Source organism: Loxodonta africana, unplaced genomic scaffold (genome assembly GCF_030014295.1).
Source record: "Loxodonta africana isolate mLoxAfr1 unplaced genomic scaffold, mLoxAfr1.hap2 scaffold_34, whole genome shotgun sequence".
Lineage (NCBI taxonomy): Eukaryota > Metazoa > Chordata > Mammalia > Proboscidea > Elephantidae > Loxodonta > Loxodonta africana.
In genome coordinates this window covers 1,682,882-1,703,787 of record NW_026975055.1, presented here as the reverse complement: position 1 = coordinate 1,703,787, position 20,906 = coordinate 1,682,882, and the positions used below count along the sequence as shown (strand labels likewise).

General features: G+C 44.0%; 1 long non-coding RNA gene across 10 annotated transcripts in view; it reads left to right on the top strand.

The window, feature by feature from the left end:
- The first annotated feature begins 2,818 nt into the window (after nt 1–2,818).
- The window catches only part of LOC135229524 (uncharacterized), a 507,916-nt gene continuing 489,828 nt past the window's right edge, over nt 2,819–20,906 (top strand). For 8 of the 10 annotated variants that reach the window (XR_010320210.1, XR_010320216.1, XR_010320218.1 and 5 more), the window contains exon 1: nt 15,048–18,644. This is a non-coding gene — a long non-coding RNA (uncharacterized LOC135229524). The other 2 variants (XR_010320213.1, XR_010320217.1) reach the window with 2 other exon arrangements.

The following is a 20,906-nucleotide window of genomic DNA, read 5'->3' as shown; positions in this document are numbered from 1 at the left end:
AGATGCATGTTTGTGTCCATTCCAAAGAAAAGCGATCCAACAGATTGTGGAAGTTATCAAATGTAAATCATAGTATTAGTAAATATGGTAAACAAACAGACAAACTATCTACTCCACAGTGAATATGACATTCTATCCCCAGGAGATCTAGTGAGTTTATGATGTTGTTGTCAGGTGCTGTTGGGTCAGTTCCAACTCATAGAGACCCTGTGTACAACAGAATGGAACAGTGCCCAGCCCTGGGCCTTTCTCATTGCTGTGTCTGAGCCCACTGTTGCAGCCACCGTCTCAATCTGTCTCATTGAGGATCTTTGTCTTTTTCACTGACCCTCTACTTTACCAAGCATGATGTCTTTTTCCAGGGACTGATTCCTCCTGATAATATGTCCAGAGTACGTGAGACCAAGTCTTGCCACCCACCTTTCTAAGGAGCATTCTGGCTGTACTTCTTCCAAGACAGGTGTGTTCATTCTTCTAGCACTCCATGGTATATTCATTATTCTCCACCAACAACATAATTCAAGTTTCAGTTCTTTTGTCTCCCTTATTCATTGTCCAGCTTTAGCTGCACATGAGGCGACTGAAAATATCATGGCTTGGTTCAGGCACACCTTAGTCCTCAAAGTGACATCTTCGATTTTTAACACTTTGAGGTCTTTTGTAGCAGATTTGCCCAATAAAACATGTCATTTGATTTCTCGAAGTCTGCTTCCATGGGTGTTGATTGTGGATCCAAGTAAAATGAAATCCTTGGCGACTTCAGTATTTTCTCTGTTTATTGTTCCAGTTGTGAGGATTTTTGTTTTCTTTATGTTGAAGTGTAATCCATACTGAAGGCTGAAGTCTTTGATCCTCATCAGTAAGTGCTTCAAGTCCTCTTCACTTTCAGTAAGCGAGGTTGTGTCATCTGCATGTCTAGGCTGTTAATGAGTCTTCTTCCAATCCTCGTGCCCCTTCTTCTTCATATGATCCAGCTTCTTGGACTGTATGGATTACATGTTTTTTTAAAGACACTGAGTTTTTGGTAATTTACTATGGCAGCCCTAGAAAATGAATACAGAGCCCTTCACCAAGGACAAGTCAAGTTAGCACCAAAAATGCTCCTGTAAGGGTAGCCACGTAACATGAGACATGGCAGTTTTTAAAAAGTATGAAGTAAAACTTTCAGCTTTGACAAAGAAAGGGCTCCTCTAAGTCCAAGTTCTAAGTCCATTGCTGTTGGGTCAATTCTATCTCATAGCGACCCTAAACGACAGAGTAGAATTGACCCATAGGATTTCCAAGGAGTGGCTGGTAGATTCGAACTGCTTGAATAAGTATTGTGAAAAAATACAACCCTGACACACAACTTTTCTGAGCTTAGTATTAAAACAAAACAAAAAAAAAGTCGCTATTGAGTGGATTCTCACTCATAGGGACCCTATAGGACAGAGTAGAGCTTCCCCACAGGATTTCCAAGGAGCGACTGGTAGATTCAAACTGCAGACCTTTTGGTAGCAGCCAAATGCATAACCACTGCACCACCAGTGGCTTTCAAATCAGCTATAGGCTGATGATCTTCAAATTCTTAGAACCCAGAAAACTACTCTACCTCAGAGTGGTATCCACAGCTGGGAACTGTTCTCCACACTTGGATGACCTCAGACATCCAAATCTAACATGTACAGAAAAAAATCTTTTGGTCATTTTCTCAAGCTTGTTCCTCCATGGTTTTCCACATGGTAGAGAATGGCTCTGGTGACCATGCGCTCATGGTAGCCTGAATTCTAGAAGTCACCTTTGATTCTCCATTCCCCTCATCCCATACGTCTGATCGACCACCAATTCTTGGCAGCTCAAGCTCCAAAGTACACCTCAAGCCTGCCCACTGTTCCCATCTGCACTTCCACCATCACTCCTCACCCTGACCACTGCAGAAGCATCCTGACCGGTCCTCTGTATTTGCTGTCTTCAAGTTCTCCTGGGCTACAGTTAATTCCTGGGACACATTCTTTCTCAAGACCATTGAACAATAGAAGGAGAAGGGCATTTAGTTGTATGCTACCTCCTCCGCTTGAGCTGCATGCCCCTCAGAAATCACTTTTCAGTGTGCAGTCTATAATGTCTCTATCCCAATTTCCTGTCTTTGGCTGCACTGCTTTGATAGCGTGCATGCATGTGTGCTTCAGGGGTCATGTAGGCAGATGCTTGGAGGAATTTTTCTTAGTACAATCATGGTTGTGTGCCATCAAGAGATTCTGACTCATATCAACCCTGTATGACAACTTAGAACTGCCTCACAAGGTTTCCTAGGTTGCAGTCTTTATGGTGCAGCCCTGGTGGCCCCGTGGTTAAGAGCTCGGCTGCTAACCAAAGGGTGGACAGTTCGAATCCGCCAGTTGGTTCTTTGCAGAAAGACATGGCAGTCTGCTTCTGTAAAGACTTATAGTCTTAGAAACCCTATGGGGCAGTTCTACTCTGCCCTATAGGGTCACTATGAGTCGAAATTGATTCAATAGCAACTGGTTCGGATTTTGTTTGGTTAGAATCTTTATGGGAGCCCATCTCCAGATCTTTTCAACCCCTGAGCTGGTGGGTTCCAACGGCCCACCTTTCAGTTAGCCAAGCACTTAACCGTTGCACCTCCAATACTTAACTCTGCACGCGAGAGGGCCCTCTCCTGACGTCTCCCGTCTCCTCACCCCGCACACCTTGGCGTTGTCCTTGCTTCTAGACCCCACCCTCCCCTCTGGAGGCCCAACCCCCCCACGCCCGCCCCACACCCGGGCCGCTGGGCGGGGCCGGCAGCCATGTTCCTCGCCGTCCAGCCAGTTACTCACGGAAGCGCCCGGACGGGTGGTGAGGGGTCCGGGCCGGATGGCGCGCCTTAGAGCGGACGGTGTTCGTGCTGCTTTCCGTGCCGTGGTTTCTGAAAGGTATGAAACTCCGGCAGCTGGGTGGAGGGACCCGCTCCCAGACTGAACAAGCCCGGCCCCTCGAAGGTGTGGAGGGAAGGTGCCAGGAGGGCGGTTCCCAGTCCCAGCAGTCTGTGGGCTCCAGAGGTTGGAGAGTCCGGACGTTGGGTTAGCAGCTGGCATCGCCCCCTCCGGCGTACCCCGTCCCGAGTGATCCCCAGGGGCGGACGCGGTGCGGGGCCGGGCGGACGCAGCCACTCTAGGGGCTGCGAGAGGGAGCCTCTGGCCCGGGAGACGCAGCTGGTCTGCGAAATTTCATCCCCATGGATTTGCGGGGGGGTGGGGATCCAGCTGCGGAGTGCCCTCGGGCCTGGGGGCTTGAAGGGCTTGGGGAGAAAGGCCGTGTCCAGGGCTGCGCCCAGGTCCCTCCTCTGCCCGGGGCGGGTTTGCGGGCCAAGCTGGGGGATGGGCGCCTGCCCCCCCGCCCCCCACCTGCTCCCTGTGCCGGGGGGGGGGGGAAACGAAGGCCCAGAGTTCGCCCGGGGGGGTGAGACTCCAGACTGAGGACGGGGCACTCGCCCCCGTTCGTCGTCCCACCCCCACCAGACTCCGTAGGGTGCCAGGGGCGGGGAGAGAGCGATCCCCCGCCCAAGGCCCCGCTGCCCCTTACTGTTTTGGGCGCTGTGCCTGGGAGGCTGAGGCACCCCGCGCCCGCGCCCGCGCCCGGCTGGTCTACTCTCGGGGCTGGGGCGTCGGCGCGGCCCCAGCCCCACCTGGAAAGGAAGGGGTCCTGGGAATCTGTGGAGCAGCGCGGGGATCCTACTCCTTGTGGAAGCAGCAGCGATTCAGTGTGTGTTAACAGTGTGGGTGCCGGGTCCCGCTCCCCCTCTGGGTGGCGGGGGTGGGGGTAGCAGGAAGGGGTCCTGAGCGCCCATGTTGTTTGTTAACTTAAACGTTTGTGCGGCGCTGTGTAGCGGTAGCTGTGGACGCGGTCTCTGGTGCTGAGGGGATTTGAGGGTTCCTCAAACTGGTGGGATTTGGAGCCTCTACCCTGGTGGCAGTGGGTTCAGTGGGTTACCCTGGTGGCGTAGTGGTTAAGTGCTAAGGCTGCTAGCCAAAAGGTTGGCAGTTTGAATCCACCAGGCGCTCCTTGGAAGCTCTGTGGGGCAGTTCTACTCTGTCCTATAGGGTCGCTATGAGTCAGAATTGACTCGATGGCAACAGGTGTGGTTTTTTTTTTTAGGTTGGAGATTAGGTGTCTCTCGGGCTGACATTTGAAGGTCTGGAGCTGACGGTTTATGAGGGCTTGTAAGGGTTTTAAGCGCTCCAGCCATGGGCACCAACCCGATCTTCCAGCCCCTGCGGACTGACCGCCCCCCCCCCCGGGGGGGGTTGGCTGCTCTGGGACCCTGAGCCCAGAGTGCGATGAGAAGCTGACAAACGTGAGTGATGCCCTCCCTGCAGGCTCCAGTCAGCGGGGCAGCCCTGCTCACACGGTCTCAATAGGGGCAGTCGGCTTCGTGCCTGGGGGGTGGTTTCCGAATGTTTCCTCGTGGCCCACCCCCCCCCCGTGCGGGGCGACAGCTCTCCCCTGGGCGGGGACCTAGTAGAGGCCTGCAGGGCATCAGGGTGTGGAGGGGCAGAGCTTGGGCGGGGAGGGCGCGGCCCTGCAGGTTCCTGTACATGACCACGGCAGGGGGGTGCGGGTCTTGAAGGCTGGGCCTGGTCGAGGACCCACTAGGTCTCACAGACGGAGTGGGTTAGGATAATCATAGCATTAATGGGAGTATTGAGAGAGCGCCCTGGGGCGTTGGGTCCCTCGGGAAGAAAAGCTTCTGCTGTCGCCACTGGAGCGGTACCCAGTTCGTCCCGTCTTAGGTCCAGGAGGTTCCCATGCTCGGAGGGTCTGGTGGGCAGAACAGAACCGGCGGTGCGCACGCCCTCTCGCGGCCTTGCGCCCAATCGCTGAGGTTCAGTGTCAGGTGATTCTAAGCCATGGTTTTGGAACTCAATAGTGAAGCAGAGCAAAGAAATGATGCAGTGCCTTGATGGGACCGGTGGAGACAACAAGAAGCAAAGCACAGCTGAAACTTCAAAATTCCACTGAGTGTTAGTAGGATTTGGAGGGAGAAAATAGACGGAGAGTCGAGAGGCCCAGAGATGCAGAAGGGTTAGAGGATTAGGGTTAGGGGTTAGGGTTTGGTGTTAGGGGTTCAGGTTTGGGGGTTAGAGGTTTGGGAGTTAGGTTTAGGGGTATAGGTTTTAGGTGGCTGGGGTCGGGGTTAGGGCTGGGGTTACTAGGCTAGGGCACAAGTGGTTTAGGGTTATGGTTAGGGTTAGAGTGAGGCTGAGGTTGATTCCCAGTCTTGTGTACCGTCTCTTCCTTCACCAGAGTTACCACATATCTGTCGTTTGGTTGGAAACCCTGATGGCATAGTGGTTAAGACCCAACAGTGCTAACCAAAGGTCTGCAGTTCGAATCCACCAGGCGCTCCTTGGAAACTCTATGGGGCAGTTCTAATCTGTCCTATAGGGTCTCTACGAGCTGGAATCGACTCGACGGCGGTGGTTTGTTTTTTTTTGGTTATTATTTAGTTAGCTTTTCTCTACCCACTCTCCGTCTGCCTGGTGAACATCAAGGATTGTTTCTGTGTGTAAATGTTTTCATGAGTTTTTATGATAGTGGTCTCTTAGTGTATATGTCGTTTTGTGATTGACTTAGTCAGCATGATGCGCTCCAGATTCATCCATGGTGTGAGATGTTTCAGAGATTCATCATTGGTCTTCGTTGTCGTGTAGTGTTCCACTGTGTGTATGTACCGTAGTTTGTTTATCCATTCCTCTGTGGATGAGCACTTAGGTTGTTTCCATCTTTTTGCTACTGTGAATAATGTCGCAGTGAACACGGGTGTGCATATGTCTATTCCTGTGACTGCTCATGGAAACCCTGGTGGCTAGTGGTTAAGTGCTACGGCTGCTAACAAAAAGGGTTAGGGTTTGAGGTTCGGGATGTTAGGGTTAGGGTTGTTAGAGTTCTGGTTGTTAGGGTTTGGGGTTAGGGGTTGGGGTTAGGGTTTTGGGGTTAGGGATGTTAGGGTTAGGGTTGTTAGGGTTTGGGTTAGGGTTTTTCGGTTGGGGTTAGGTGTTAGGGTTAGGTTTAGGGTTTGAGGTTAGAGTTTGGATTTACAGGTTAGGTGTTAGGGGTTGCAGTTTGGGGTTTACAGTTTTGGGGGTTTAGGGTTTTGGGGTTTAGTCGGTAGGGTTTGGGTTAGGTTTTAGGGGTCAGGATTTAGGTTTAGGGTTGGGGTTGGTGTTGGGTTTGTTTGGGATATGTGGTTTGGGGTAAGAGAGTGGGTGTTAGAGGTTTGGGGGTTAGAGATTGAGGGAGTTAGAGGGTGAGGGGTTAGAGGGTGAGGGGGTTAGAGGTTGAGAAGATTATAGAGTGAGGGAGTGAGAAGGTGAGGGTGTGAGGGGGTAAAGGTTAGGGTTTAGGGTTAGAGGGTTTAGGCTTAGGGTTCAGAGGCTTAGGGTTAGGGGGTTAGGGTTTCAGGGTTCAGAGGTTGGGGTTGGTGTTGTGGTTAGGGTTAGAGAGTTAGGGTTAGAGGGTTAGGGTTGGAGGTTTAGGGTTAGAAGATTAGGGGTATGGTTTAGAGGTTTAGGGTTAGGGGTTAGGGCTAGGGTTTAGGGGTTCAGGTTTAGGGGTGTGGGATGGGTCTGGGGTAAGGTTTTAGGGTTTAGGGTTAGAGGGTTATGTTTAGGGCTTAAGGCTTAGAGTTTAGGGTTTCAGGACTTAGGGTTTAGGGCTTAGGGCTTAGAGCCTAGGGTTTAGGACTTAAGGTTTAGGGTTTAAGGCTTAGAGTGAGGGTTAGGGCTGGGGGCTGGGGTTAGGGTTTAGGGTTTAGTGTTAGGGTATTAGGGTTAGAGGGTTAGATGGTTTAGCGTTTAAGTTTAGGGTTTAGGGGTTAGGGTTAAGGGTGTTAGTGTTTAGGGTTTTGGCATTTAGGGTGTTAGGGTTGAATGTGTTAGGGGTAAGAGTGTTAGGGTTTTAAGTGTTAGGGTTTACAGTTTAGGGTTAAGTGATAGGGTTAGGCTTAGACTCATTCTTAGGTTTAGGGCTAGGGATTTGAGGTTTAGGGTTTGGCGTTGGGTTTGGGGGTTGGGGTTAGGTTTAGGGCTAGGATTAGAGGGCTAGGGTTAGAGGGTTAGAGTTAGAGGGTTAGGGTTTCAGGTTAGCGTTAGAGGGTTAGGGTTCGAGTGTTAGGGTTAGGGTTAGGGTCGTTAAGGTTAGGGTGGTTAGGGGTTAGGTGTTAGGGTTTAGGGTTTAGGGTATAGGGGTTAGAGTTTGGGTTAGGGTTAGAGTTTAGGGCCTTGGGGGTTAGGACCTAAGGGCTTAGGGCCTTAGGGGCTTTGGGACTTAGGGCTTAGGGGCTAGAGTTAGAGGGCTAAGGCCAGAGGGCCAGGGTTATGGTTTGATTCCTGGTTGGCAATTTTTTTCCTTCAATATTTTGTATAAGTCATCCCATTGCCTTCTTGCCTCCATGATTTCTGCTGAGTAGTCCAAGTTTATCATTATTTACTCTCCTTTGTTGGTGACTTCCTTTATCCCTAGCCTCTCTTAAAATTCTCTTTATGTTTGATTTTGGCAAGTTTGATTATTATATGTCTCGGTCACTTTCTTTTGAGATCACCTTATGTGGAATTTGATGAGCATCTTTCATGATATCAGGGAAGTTTTCTGCCAACAAATCTTCAACAGTTCCCTGTGTATTTTCTGTTAGCCCTCCCTGTTCTGGTACTGCAATCACTCATAGTTATTTCTCTTGATAAAGTCCCACATGATTCTTTGGATTTCTTCATTTAAAATTCTTTTATCTGGTTTCTTTTCAAATATATTGGTCCCAAGAGTTTTATCTTCTATCTCAGTAATTCTGCCTTCCAGTTCTTCAGTTGTGCTCTTCTTACTTTCTATCGAGTTTTCTAACTCTGTAATTTTATTGTTAATCTTCTGAATTTCTGATTGCAGTCTCTCTATGGTTTCTTGCAGCTTATTAAATTTTTAATTATGTGCTTGAGTAACCTTTTTAATTTCTTCAGCTGCTTTATCTTTGCGTTCCTTGGCTTGTTCTGTATTTTGCCTCATTTCCTTCCTGATATCTTTGAGAGTTCTGTATATTAATCTTTTGTATTCTGTATCTGGTAATTCCAGGATTGCACCTTCATCGAGAAGATTCCTTGAGTCTTAGTTCTGAGAGCTTGTTGAAGCAATCATGGGTCAGCTTCTTTTTTTTTTATTTTAATAATTTTTATTGTGTTTTAAGTGAAAGTTTACAAATCAAGGCAGTCTCTCACATAAAAACTTATACACAACTTGTTACATATTCCCAATTACTTTCCCCCCAATGGGACAGCCCACTCCCTCCTTCCACTCTTTCTTTCCGTGACCATTTTGCCAGTTTCTAAGCCCCTCTACCCACCCATCTCCCTTCCAGGCAGGAGATGCCAACATAGTCTCAAGTGTCCACCCAAACCAAGTAGCTCACGCCTCACCAGCATCCCTCTCCAACCCGTTGTCTAGTCCAACCCATGTCTGATGAACTGGCTTTGGGGATGGTTCCCGTAGTGGGTAAACGGAAGGTGTGGGGGCCATGATCACTGGGGTCCTTCCAGTTTCAGTCAGACCATTAAGTCTGGTCTTTTTATGAGAATTTGGGGTCTGCATCCCACTGTTCTGCTCCCTCAAGGGATCTCTGTTATGTTCCCCGTCAGGGCAGTCATTGGTTGTGGCCCGGCACAGTCTAGTTCTTCTGATCTCAGGATGATGTAGTCTCTAGTTCATGTAGTCCTTTCTGTCTCTTGGGCTCGTTATTATCTTATGTTCTTGGTGTTCTCCATTCTCCCTTGATCCAGGTGGGCTGAGAATCATTGATGCATCTGAGATGGCTGCTTGCTAGCATTTAAGATTCCAGATGCCACTCTTCAAAGTGGGATGCAGAATGTTTTCTTAATAGATTTTATTATGCCAGTTGACTTAGATGTCCCCTAAAACCATGGTCCCCAAACCTCTGCCCCTGCTTTGCTGACCTTCGAAGCATTCAGTTTATTCAGGAAACTTCTTTGCTTTGGTTTAGTCCAGTTGTGCTGACCTCCACTGTGTTGAGTGTTGTTCTTCCATTCACCGAAAGTAGTTCTTGTCTATCTCTTTAGTAAATACCCCTCTCCTACCCTCCCTGCCTCCCCCCCTCATAACAACAAAGGAATATGTTCTTCTCAGTTTAAACTATTTCTCAAGATCTTATAATAGTGGTCTTATACAATATTTGACCTTTTGCTACTAATTTCACTCAGCATAATGCCTTCCAGGTTTCTCCATGTTATGAAGTGTTTCACAGATTCGTCACTGTTCTTTGTTGATGTGCAGTATTCCATTGTGTGAATATAGCATAATTTATTTATCCATTCATCCATTGATGGGCACCTTGGTTGGTTCCATCTTTTTGCTATTGTAAACAGTGCTGCAATAAACGTGGAAGTGCATGTATCTATTTGTGTAAAAGCTCTTATTTCTGTAGGATATATTCCGAGGAGTGGGATTGCTGGGTTGTATGGTAGTTCTATTTCTAGCTTTTTAAGGAAGCACCAAATTGATTTCCAAAGTGGTTGTATACCATTTTACATTCCCACCAGCAGAATATAAGTGTTCCGGTCTCTCCACAGCCTCTCCAACATTTATTTTTTTGTGTGTTTTGGATTAATGCCAGCCTTGTTGGAGTGAGATGGAATCTCATTGTAGTTTTGATTTGCATTTCTCTAATGGCTAATGATCGAGAGCATTTCCTTATGTATCTGTTAGCTGCCTGAATGTCTTCTTTAGTGAAGTGTCTGTTCATATCCTTTGCCCATTTTTTAATTGGGGTGTTTGTCTTTTTGTGGTTGAGTTTTAGCAGAGTCATGTAGGTTTTAGAGATCAGGCACCGGGCAGAGATGTCTTAGCTGAAAACTTTTTCCCAGTCTGTGGGTGGTCTTTTTACTCTTTTGGTGAAGTCTTTAGATGAGCATAGGTGTTTGATTTTTAGGAGCTCCCAGTTATCTGGTTTCTCTTCGTCATTTCTAGTAATGTTTTGTATTCTGTTTATGCCATGTATTAGGTCTCCTAATGTTGTCCCTATTTTTTCTTCCATGATCTTTATCGTTTTAGATTTTATGTTTAGGTCTTTGATCCATTTGGAGTTAGTTTTTTGCATGGTGTGTGGTAGGGGTCCTGTTTCATTTTTTGGAGGTGGCTATACAGTTACGCCAGCACCTTTTGTTAAAAAGACTATCTTCTCCCCAATTAACTGACACTGGGTCTTTGGCAAATATCAGCTGCTCATATGTGGATGGATTTATATCTGGATTCTCAATATTGTTCCATCGGTCTATGTGTCTGTTGCTGTACCAGTACCAGGCTGTTTTGAGTACTGTGACAGTATAATTTGTTCTAATATCAGGCAGAGTGAGTCCTCCCACTTTGTTCTTTTTTAGTAATGCTTTACTTTTCCGCGGCTTCTTTCCCTTCCATATGAAGTTGGTGATTTGTTTCTCCATCTGTTTAAAAAATGTCATTGGAATTTGGATCGGAAGTGCATTGTATCTATAGATGGCTTTTGATAGAATGGACAATTTTACAATGTTGTCTTCCTATCCACGAGCAAGATATGTTTTTCCAATTACGTAGGTCCCTTTTGTTTTTTTTGCAGTAGTACCTTGTAGTTTTCTTGGTATAGCTCTTTTACATTTTTGGTAAGGTTTATTCCTAAGTATTTTATCTTCTTGGGGGCTGCTGTGAATGGTATTCATTTGATGATTTCCTCTTCAATGTTCTTTTTGTTGATATAGAGGAATCCAACTGATTTTGTGTGTTTGTATTGTAATCTGAAACTTTGCTGAACCCTTCTATTAGTTTTCTTGAGGATTCCTCAGGGTTTTCTGTGTATAAGATAATGTCTTTGGAAATAGAGATAATTTTATTTCTTCCTTACCAATCTGGATGCCCTTTATTTCTTTGTCTAGCCCAGTTGCTCTGGCTAGGACCTCTAGCACAATGCTGAGTAAGAGCAGTGATAAAGGGGATCTTTGTCTGTTTCCCGTTCTCAAGGGAAATGCTTTCAGGCTCTCTCCATTTAGGATGATGCTGGGTATTGGCTTTGTATCAATACCCTTTATTATGTTGAGGAATTTTCCTTCTATTCCTATTTTGCTGAGAGTTTTTATCATGAGTGGGTGTTGGACTTTGTCAAATGCCTTTTCTGTATCAATTGATAAAATTATGTGGTTCTTGTCCTTTTTTTATGTGGTGGATTACGTTAATTGTTTTTCTAATATTGAACCAACCTTGCATACCTGGTATAAATCCTACTTGGTGATGGTGGATTATTTTTTTGATATGTTGTTGAATTCTACTGGCTCGAATTTTGTTGAGGATTTTTGCATCTATGTTCATGAGGGATATAGGTCTGTAATTTTCTTTTTTTGTGTTGTCTTTAGCTGGTTTTGGTATCAGGGTTATTCTGGCTTCATAGAAGGAGTTAGGTAGTATTCCGTCCTTTTCTATGCTTTGAAATACCTTCAGTAGTAGTGGTAAGTCTTCCCTGAAAGTTTGGTAGAACTTTGCAGTGAAGCCATCAGGGCCAGGGCTTTTTTTTGTTGGGAGTGTTTTGATTACCTTTTCAATCTCTTTTATTGTTATGGGTGTATTTAGTTGTTCTACTTCAGTTTGTGTTAGTTTAGGTAGGTAGTGTGTTTCTAGGAATTCATCCATTTTTTCTAGGTTTTCAAATTTGTTGGAATACAATTTTTTGTAGTAATCTGATATGATTGTTTTAATTTCAGTTGGATCTGTTGTGATATGGCCCATCCCATTTCTTATTTGGATTATTGGTTTGTTTTCCTGTATTTCTTTAGTCAGTCTGGCTAATGGTTTATCAATTTTGTTCATTTTTTCAAAGAAGCAGTTTTTGGCCTTGTTAACTCTTTCAATTGTTTTTCTATTCTCTAATTCATTTAATTTTGCTGTAGTTTTTATTTTTTGCTTTCTTTTGGTGCCTGACAGTTCCTTTTGTTGCTCTCTTTCTCTTTGTTCAAGTTGTAGGGACAGTTCTTTCATTTTGGCTCTTCTTTAATATGTGTGCCTTTATTGATATAAATTGACCTCTGAGCACTGCTTTCACCATGTCCCAAAGGTTTTCATAGGAAGTGTTTTCAGTCTTGTTGAATTCTGTGAATTTCTTTATTCCCTCCTTAAGGTCTTCCATAACCCAGTCTTTTTTGAGCAGGGCATTGTGCAGTTTCCAAGCATTTGATTTCTTTTCCCTGGTTTTTCTGTTATTGATTTTTGCTTTTATGGTCTTTTGTTCAGAGAAGATGTTTTATAATATTTCAATGTTTTGGGTTCTGCAAAGGCTTGTTTTATGACCTAATATGTGATCTATTCTAGAGAATGTTTCATGTGCACTAGAAAAGAAATTATAGTTTGCAGCTGTTGGGTGGAGTGTTCTGTATAAGTCTATGAAGTGAAGTTGTTTAATTGTAGCACTTAGATCTTCCGTGTCTCTATTGAGCTTCTTACTGCATTTCCTATCCTTCACCGAGAGTGTTGTGTTGAAGTCTCCTGCTATAATTGTGGAGGTGTCTATCTCACTTTTTAATTCTGTTAACATTTGTTTTATGAATGTTGCGGCCCTATCATTGGGTGCATAAATATTTAATACGGTTATATGTACCTGGTAAATTGTCCCTTTAATCTTTATGTAGTGTCCTTCTTTATCCTTTGTGGTGGATTTAATTTTAAAGTCTATTTTGTTGGAAATTAATATTGCCTCTCCTGCTCTTTTTTGATTGTTGTTTGCTTGATATATTTTTATCCATCCTTTCAGTTTTGGTTTATTTGTGTCTCTTAACTCTAAAGCGTGTCTCTTTTAGGAAGCATACAGACTGATCGTGTTTTTTTATCCAGTCTGCAACTTTCTGTCTCTTTATTGGTGAATTTAGTCCATTTACATTAAGTGTAATTATAGATAAGTATGAGTTTAGTGCTGTCATTTTGATGCCTGTTTTTGACAATTTCATTTTCCATTTACCTTTTTGTGCTGAGTTTTTCTTTGTAGAATGTGTGTTCTTCCTTTTTATAGTAGTTGAATTTATTTTGGTGAGTCGTTGTGTTTATCTTGGTTTTTATTTTGAAGTATGGAATTGTTAGACCTTGTTGTGGTTACCTTAATATTTACCCTGGTTTGAGTAAGTAAAAACCTAAGTTGTTTCGCCCTGTATCACCTTGGTTTCCTCTCCATATGTAATTTCTAAGCCTCCTGTATTTAGTCCCTCTTTTTTCACTATCGTAATCTTTTACATAATCACATCAATGATTCCCTGTTTTGAGTAATTTTTTTAATTAATCTTATTTTGTTTTTGTGATTTCCGTATCTGGGTTGATATCAGGATGTTTTGTTCTGTGACCTTGTGTTGTGTTGGTATCTGATATTATTGATTTTCTGACCAAAGAATTTCCTTCAGTAATTCTTGCAGTTTTGGTTTGGTTTTTGCAAATTCTCTAAGCTTGTGTTTATCTGTAAATATCTTAATTTCACCTTCATGTTTTAGAATTTTGCTGGATATATGATTGTTCGCTGACAGTTTTTCCTCTTTCAGTGCTCTATATATGTTATCCCATTGTCTTCTTGCCTGCATGGTTTCTGCCGAGTAGTGCAAACTTATTGATTCTCCTTTGTAGGTAACTTTTCGTTTATCCTTGGGTGCTTTTGAAATTTCTCTTTATCTTTGGTTTTGGCAGGTTTGATGATATGTCTTGGTGATTTTCTTTTGGGATCTATCTTGTATGAGGTTCGATGAGCATCTTGGGTAGATATCTTTTCATCTTTCACAATGCCAGGGAATTTTTCTGCCATCAGATCTTCCACTGTTCTCTCTGTATTTTCTGTTATCCCTCCCTGTTCTGGAACTCCAATCACACGCAAATTACTCTTCATAGAGTCCCCCATGATCCTTAGGGTTTCTTCATAGTTTTAAATTCTATTTGATTTTTCTTCAACTATATTTGTGTCAATTGTCTTATCCTCCAGCTCCCCCACTCTGCATTCCAGTTCCTCGATTCTGCTCCTGTGACTTCCTATTGAGTTGTCTGATTCTGTGACTTTATTGTTAATCTTTTGGATTTCTGAATGCTGTCTCTCTATGGATTCTTACAGCTTATTAATTTTTTCACTATGTTGTTGAATAATCTTTTGGATATCTTTAACTGCTTTATCCGTGTATTCCTTGGTGTTTTCTGTAGATTGCCTTATTTCATTTGTGAGGTCATTCCTGATGTCTTGAAGAATTCTGTATATAATTTTTTTATATTCTACATTTGGCAATTCTAGGAATGTATCTACATCTGGGAATGATTTTGATTCTTTGATTTGGGGGTTTGTAGAAGCAATCATGGTCTGCTTCTTCATGTGATTTGATGTCGACTGCTGTCTCTGAGCCATCTATAAGATATTGTAATATTTTCTTTTATATTTGCTCACTGAGTCTTATCTTCTTATTTTGTTTTGTTACAAGACACCCAGATGGGCTACTAGATTGTGGTATCGTGATTGATTTAGCTTTTGAATCACTTACGTCCTATTACCAGCTTGCCTGAGCTGTTACCAGGTATATAAGTGTATGAGTCCATTCACTATTCTTGAATAGAATCAGCTCAGGTGTCCTGATAGCTGGTCACCTAGTGTGTGGTGTAGGCTCTCACGTATTATCTTAGAGGAGTAGTGGTGATGGTTGTATGCACCAGTTTCTATTAGTGGCATGGGGTCACATTTCGAGGAGGGCAGGATGCTGACAGCCTTCCTTCAAGTGACAGTGAGGTAGGTGTGGCTCTATTCTCTAGAGCACTCTGGTGCGTGGGCTTTGCAGCTGTGTCTTAGGCACCCAATGCTTGGGTAGGCGTCACTATTCTCAGACCCCTCTAGCAGGTGGCTAGGTGATGTGGGTGGAGTCTCAGCCCTCAGTTCACTGGTGTGGATCAGCGAGGGCTCTGTTTAATAGGTAGAGAGGTATCTGACCTCCAAAACTTGCCTTTCCACTGCTGAGCTAAAACAATTGTGGTCAGATCTCTATCAGAATTGCCTTTACATTGTAATAGCCACCTAGTTACCTGTAGGGTGAAAGCCAAAGACTATGGGTCTGTTAATGCCTGGATGGAGCTGATTCTGTACTGTTATTTCAGTTTAGGGAAGTCAGGGAAGGATTTTTTCTTTGATTGTTAAATGCTGCTTTTCTCAGGCCAGGAGAATGGGTTAGAAAAGAAAGAAGAAAAAAAATCCAGCAGTGCACTTCACTCTCTGGCACAGAGAATTCCAATGTTAATGAAGCTGGCTGGGGCAATGAGGGATGGAATCAGATATATAGAAGAGAGTAGCCTGGCAAAATATAGAAAGTTACTTATGTTGTTTGGTGAGGACTGTTTTTTCTGAGATTCCAGAGCATTGTGTCGCTCGTGTGTGGTGGCTGGATCCCTGCTGAGACTGTCCCAGAGGGTTAGGGCTGCGTCCATGCTCACACCGTCTCAGGAAGCCACAATCGGCTCCCCCACACTTAGTCCAAAGCCCAGCACCAGGGTTTCCTTTCTGGGACGCTGCACTCCAGGCTCCAGAACCAGTCGCTGCTTCCCTATAGTTTTTCGTTTCCCTGTCAGCCACGTCTGTGTGGAGCCTGTGTGTGCTGCCTGGGTCCCCTCTGAGGTTGGTCCTGAGGGTTGGGCCTATATCTGTTCTTCCGTGTCTCAGTAAGCCACAATCAGCCCCACCACTCTGACACCAGGAAACCACGAGGGCTCAAGGCTGTGGCGTGGGACACTGGCTCTGGAAGTGGTCCCTGCTGCAGCGTGGCTTTTCGCTCCCCCGTCACTCAGGTCAACTCCTTAGTTCTGTGTTTGATGGTCAGGGTTTGTAGATTGTCCTTTATGTAATCAGTTCACTTGTTTTTTCGAGTCTTTGTTTCAAGAGGGATAAGCGGAATCTTCTACCTAGTGAGCCATCTTGGTCCTGCCCCCGTGTCTGCCTCTTTATGTGATTTGATATTGACTGTTGTCTCTGAGCCATCTGTAAGTTATTGTATTAGTTTATTTTATGCTTGCTTTTTGTATCCTAGCTTCTTGCTTTGTTTAGTTTTGGTATACCCAAATAAGCTGCTTGAGTGCACTAGGTTGATTATTTTCACCTTTGAAGCTCTAATGTACTATCACCAGATGGCTAGCACTGTTACCAGGCATATGAGCCTAGGAGTTCATTTATTTTTCTTGTATGGATTCAACTCAGGTGCCCAGGTAGTTGGTCATAAAGTGTGTGGTACGGGCTCTGTCCTACAGTCTTAAAGGGGCAGGGGTCATTGGTGTAGGCAGAAGTATCTGGCTGCAGTAGGGGGTCAGGCTCTGATCAAGGCAGGGGTCTGACAGCTGTGCTCTGAGTGTCTGTGAGGAAAGTGCATCCCTGTTCTGTAGAGCACATGGGTGGGTTCTGCAGAAGGGCAGTGGGTACCCAATGCTTTTGGTTGTAAGTTCTGGGCGGTACTACTTATCCTTGGAGCCCTATCACAGGTGGCTAGGTATTGTGGGTGGAGCCAGCAGTCCTTATGCCCCTGATGTGGGTAGGTGAAGACCCTGTTTAATAGGCAAAGCAGTGTCAAACATCAAATACCCATCTTTCCACCGTTCAGGTGAAACAGTTGCAGTCTGGCAACAAGGGCCTATTCTCCTGAAATGGGCCCACACAGGTCCATGCTGGGGTGAAAGGTATTCAAAGCCCATGGACTGTTTGTGCCTGAACAAGAGCTGCTTCTGTCCTGAGCTCCCCAGCTTAATTGAGCTGGCAGATTATCTTTCCCCCAGTTGTGAACTTATACCTTCTTCAAGGATGGAAAAATGGCTCAGAGTGGTACCAGGGCCTATCTCAGGCCCAGGGAAGTTGACAGCCACTGAAGCCGGCTTGGGGGCTGGGGGCGTGGTAAAATAAACACAAGTAATTAGCTTTTGCTGAGAGTGCCGTTCTTCTCTTGTTCTGGAGGTGTGAGTAGTCTGTGCAACTTGCTGTCCTTCCCTGAGCTAAACGCCTGTGGAACGCCACTGCCAGCCCCACTGCAGTCGCTCCAGGGAACGGTGCCTGAGGGTTCCTGGCTATTCAGGTCCAGTAACTCCTCTCCACTTCTGAATAGTCTCTCCCTCCCCCTGCCGCTGAGTCCATTTTCTAACTTTACCTTTGATGTTCAGGGCTCCTAGCTTCTCATAAATATAATCGCTTCACTTGTTTTTTCTGGTCTTTTTTGTAAGAGGGATCACTGGTGGCGTCTCAATACTCAAAACTTCATCATTTCTTCCTTTCACTTTAGCTACTCGACATTCAAGAGCAACGTTCAGAGTCTCTTCCGACATCCGTTTTGGTCTTTTCTTTCTTTCCTGTCTTTTAAAGGATCTCTTGCTTTCTTCATGTGTGATGTCCTTGATGTCATTCCACAACTCGTCTGGTCTTCAGTCGTTAGTGTTCAACACGTAAAATGTGTTCTTGAGGTGGTCTCTAAATACAGGTGAGATATACTCAAGGTCATATTTTGGCCCCTTTTGACTTATTCTAATTTTCTTCAGTTTCAACTTGAACTCCCATATGAGCAATTGACAGTCTGTTTCACAATTGATCCCTGGCCTTGTTCTGACTGATGATATGAGTTTTCCCATCTTCTCTTTCCACAGATGTAGTCAGTTTGATTCCTGTGTATTCCATCTGGTAAAGTCCACGTGTATAGCTGCCGTTTATGTTGGTGAAAAAAAATATTTGCAGTGGATGAGTCACTGGTCTTGCAGAATTCTTTCATGAGATTTCTGGTGTCATTTATTTCATCGATGCTGTATTTTCCAACTACTTTTCCTTCTTTGTTTCCAACTTTAACATTCTAATGACCAGTAATTATCAATGCATCTTGATTGCATGTTTGATCAATTTCAGGCTGCAGAAGTTGTTTAAAATCTTCAATTTCTTTATCTTTGGCATTAGTGGTTGGTGCATAAATTTGAATAGTCGTATAAACTAGTCTTCCTTGTAAGTGTATGGATTTTAGCCTATTAGTGACAACATTGTACTTCAGGCTAGATCTTGAAATGTTCTCTTTGATGATATGTAACGTCATTCTTTTGACTCTAGTGGAATATCCATGTTTGTAAGACTGCTCACAGACTGTTTCACCAGAGAGTTTTCTGGTACTGCAACATCTACCACTAATCTCTGTGATCCCTGTGAATTGGCAAAATAAGAATAGTGCTATAGATTTCTTCCAAATACAGAAAACATAAGTATGAAAATGTTCTTGCTGTTGATTATATTCTTTACCAATCTGTTTGTGTGGGATTTTTGGTACTTCACTTGAAAAATGAGTCCAAGGTACTGTGATGTGATTGTTTACTTTGTGTGGCCTTTCTAGCCATGGTCTTATAACATCCACCCTGGTGCTTGGGCAGGACTGTGTGATAGGGTAATTGTGGCTCACCAAGGGGATTGTTTATTTTCCCTTCAAAGAGAACCAGTTCCAGAGCAAAGAGGAGGATTCAACTCCCATCAAGGAAGAACAGCCAAGAGCCGAGCGTATATTATGGACCTGAGATCCCTGCACTGAGAAGCTCCTAGAAGCAAGAGACTGAGATAGAGAGAGGAAGCTGTAACCCTGAAGATGGTAAGATGCCATGGCAGGAGAGACCGAGCAACAGGGACCTGGCTATAGGAGATGATGGCCCATGGAGAAGGAAAGCTGAGTGCCTTTGGAGAGAGGCCGGCCCAAGGCCAGGCAGAGGCACGCCTATGAGCACAGGAGGGAAGAGGCTGTCCTGATAGAAGAACTGTATTCTGAGTGTCTTTGAGCCTGAGCTATAACTGTTACTTCCCTAATAAACCCCATAATCGTGAATATGGACTATGAGTTCTGTGTGGCCATTGCAATGAGTTATTGAACCCAGCAGAGAAGTAGGGAGTGCTGTGTGAGGGACAGTTGGTGTCAGGGTTAGTGAAGATGGTGGAGAGAGGATAGTTTTTCACCAATGCCTTCAATGCAGCTTCGATTTCTTCCTTTTATACCATCAGTTCTTGATCTTATGCTACCTATTGAAATGGTTGAAAATTATCCAGTTCTACTGCAGTGGCTGTATTAATATCAGACAAATTATACTTCAGAAAAAGGAGTATTATTGGGAATAAGTAGGGACATAACATAATAAACGTTCAATTCTCCAAAAAGATACAACACTCCTAAATGTGTATGTGTCTAACAACAGGGCTCCAAAATACAAAAACTAATAAATCTGAAAGGGGAAATGGACAAATACGCATTTATAACTGGTATCAGTACTTTTCTATCAATAATTAATAGAGCCCTGCTAGCTGAAGTCCAAAGCATCTGTATGAACCACTCATGGATGTCTATGTGTGTGTATGTGTGTATGTATGTATATAGTATAAAGAGAAGTAATACAGAAATAAACATAGATACATGTTGTAGTCCTTGGGAGGTACAAACGGTTAATGCATTCAGCTGCTAACCAAAATGTTGGAGGTTTGAGTCCACCCAGAGGCACTTTGGAAGAAAGGCTTGGTGATCTACTTTTGAAAAATTAGCCATTGAACTGACACACTTGTGTGTCAGTACTACTCTGACACACATGAGGGGAGGGGTCACCATGAGTCAGATCAGCTTGATAGCAATCGAATGATTTTTTTATGCATTCTGCCAATGTTTGTCTTTTAATTGGTATCTTAGGCTGGGTTCTCTAGAGAAACAAAACCAGTGAGGTGTATATATATATATTTATATATAAATAGCTTTATATCAAGAAAATGGCTCACGAGGCTGTAGAGGCTGGTAAGTCTCAAGTCCATGGGTCAGGCTTGTGGCTTCTCCTGACTCACATAGATGCAGGGACTGCAGAACTCAAGATCTGCAGGTCATACAACAGGTCTGTGGCTCACAGGCTGCAAAGGCTGACAGATCTCAAGATCGGCAGGTAAGCTGGCAGGCCGTGGCTCACAGACTGCGGAGGCTGGTGAATCCCAAAATTGGAAGGTAAGCTGAGAGTTCAAGTCCCAAAATCTTGAGATCAGATGAAGAGGAGCCAGCTGCAGGATTCCGAGTGAGCAAAAACTCAAGAGCCTTGCCAGAAAGTCCACCTATATTGGATGCAGTCCACACTCCCGAGGAAACTCCCTTAGATCTGATTGGCTACTCACAGCAGATCCCATCATGGAGGTAATCACATTATATCACATCTCATCATGGAAATGATTGCATAGTTATACGACTGCTAAACTACATCATAACTGCCAAAGCACTGAGAATCATGGTCCAACAAAGTTGACACACAACTTTAATGCTCCCAATTGTGAATTTAATCTATTTAAATTTAGAGCGATTAATGATAAGGAAGGACTTATGTCTTCTACTTTGTAGTAGGTCATATACGTATTTTGTTTCTCATTTTCTTCACTACCGTCCACTTTTGTGTTTGACTGATTTTTTTCAAGTGTACAATTTTGATCCTCTCCTTATTTCCTTTCCTTATATTTTTTAACTTCTTAGTGGTGATCATGAGGATTACAATTAATATCTTATGTTTATAACAATCTTCTTTTAATTAATACAAATTTAGCTTCAACAGTATACAACATTCTGCTTTTATTCAGCTCAGTTACCTCCCCTACTTACGTTGCTGTTACAAAAATTGCATCTTTATACATTGTGTGTCCGTTAAGAGAGATGTATAAGTATTTTTATGCATTTGTGCTTTAAATCATATATGAGAAAAAGAGAGGCGTGATATAAAAATATTACTGACTTTGTTTTATCTAAGTAGTTACCTTTACAGAGTCTTCGTTTCTTTTTATGGCTTCAAGTTACTGTCTAGTGTCCTTCCGTGCCAGCCAGGATGATTCCCTGTAGCATTTCTCA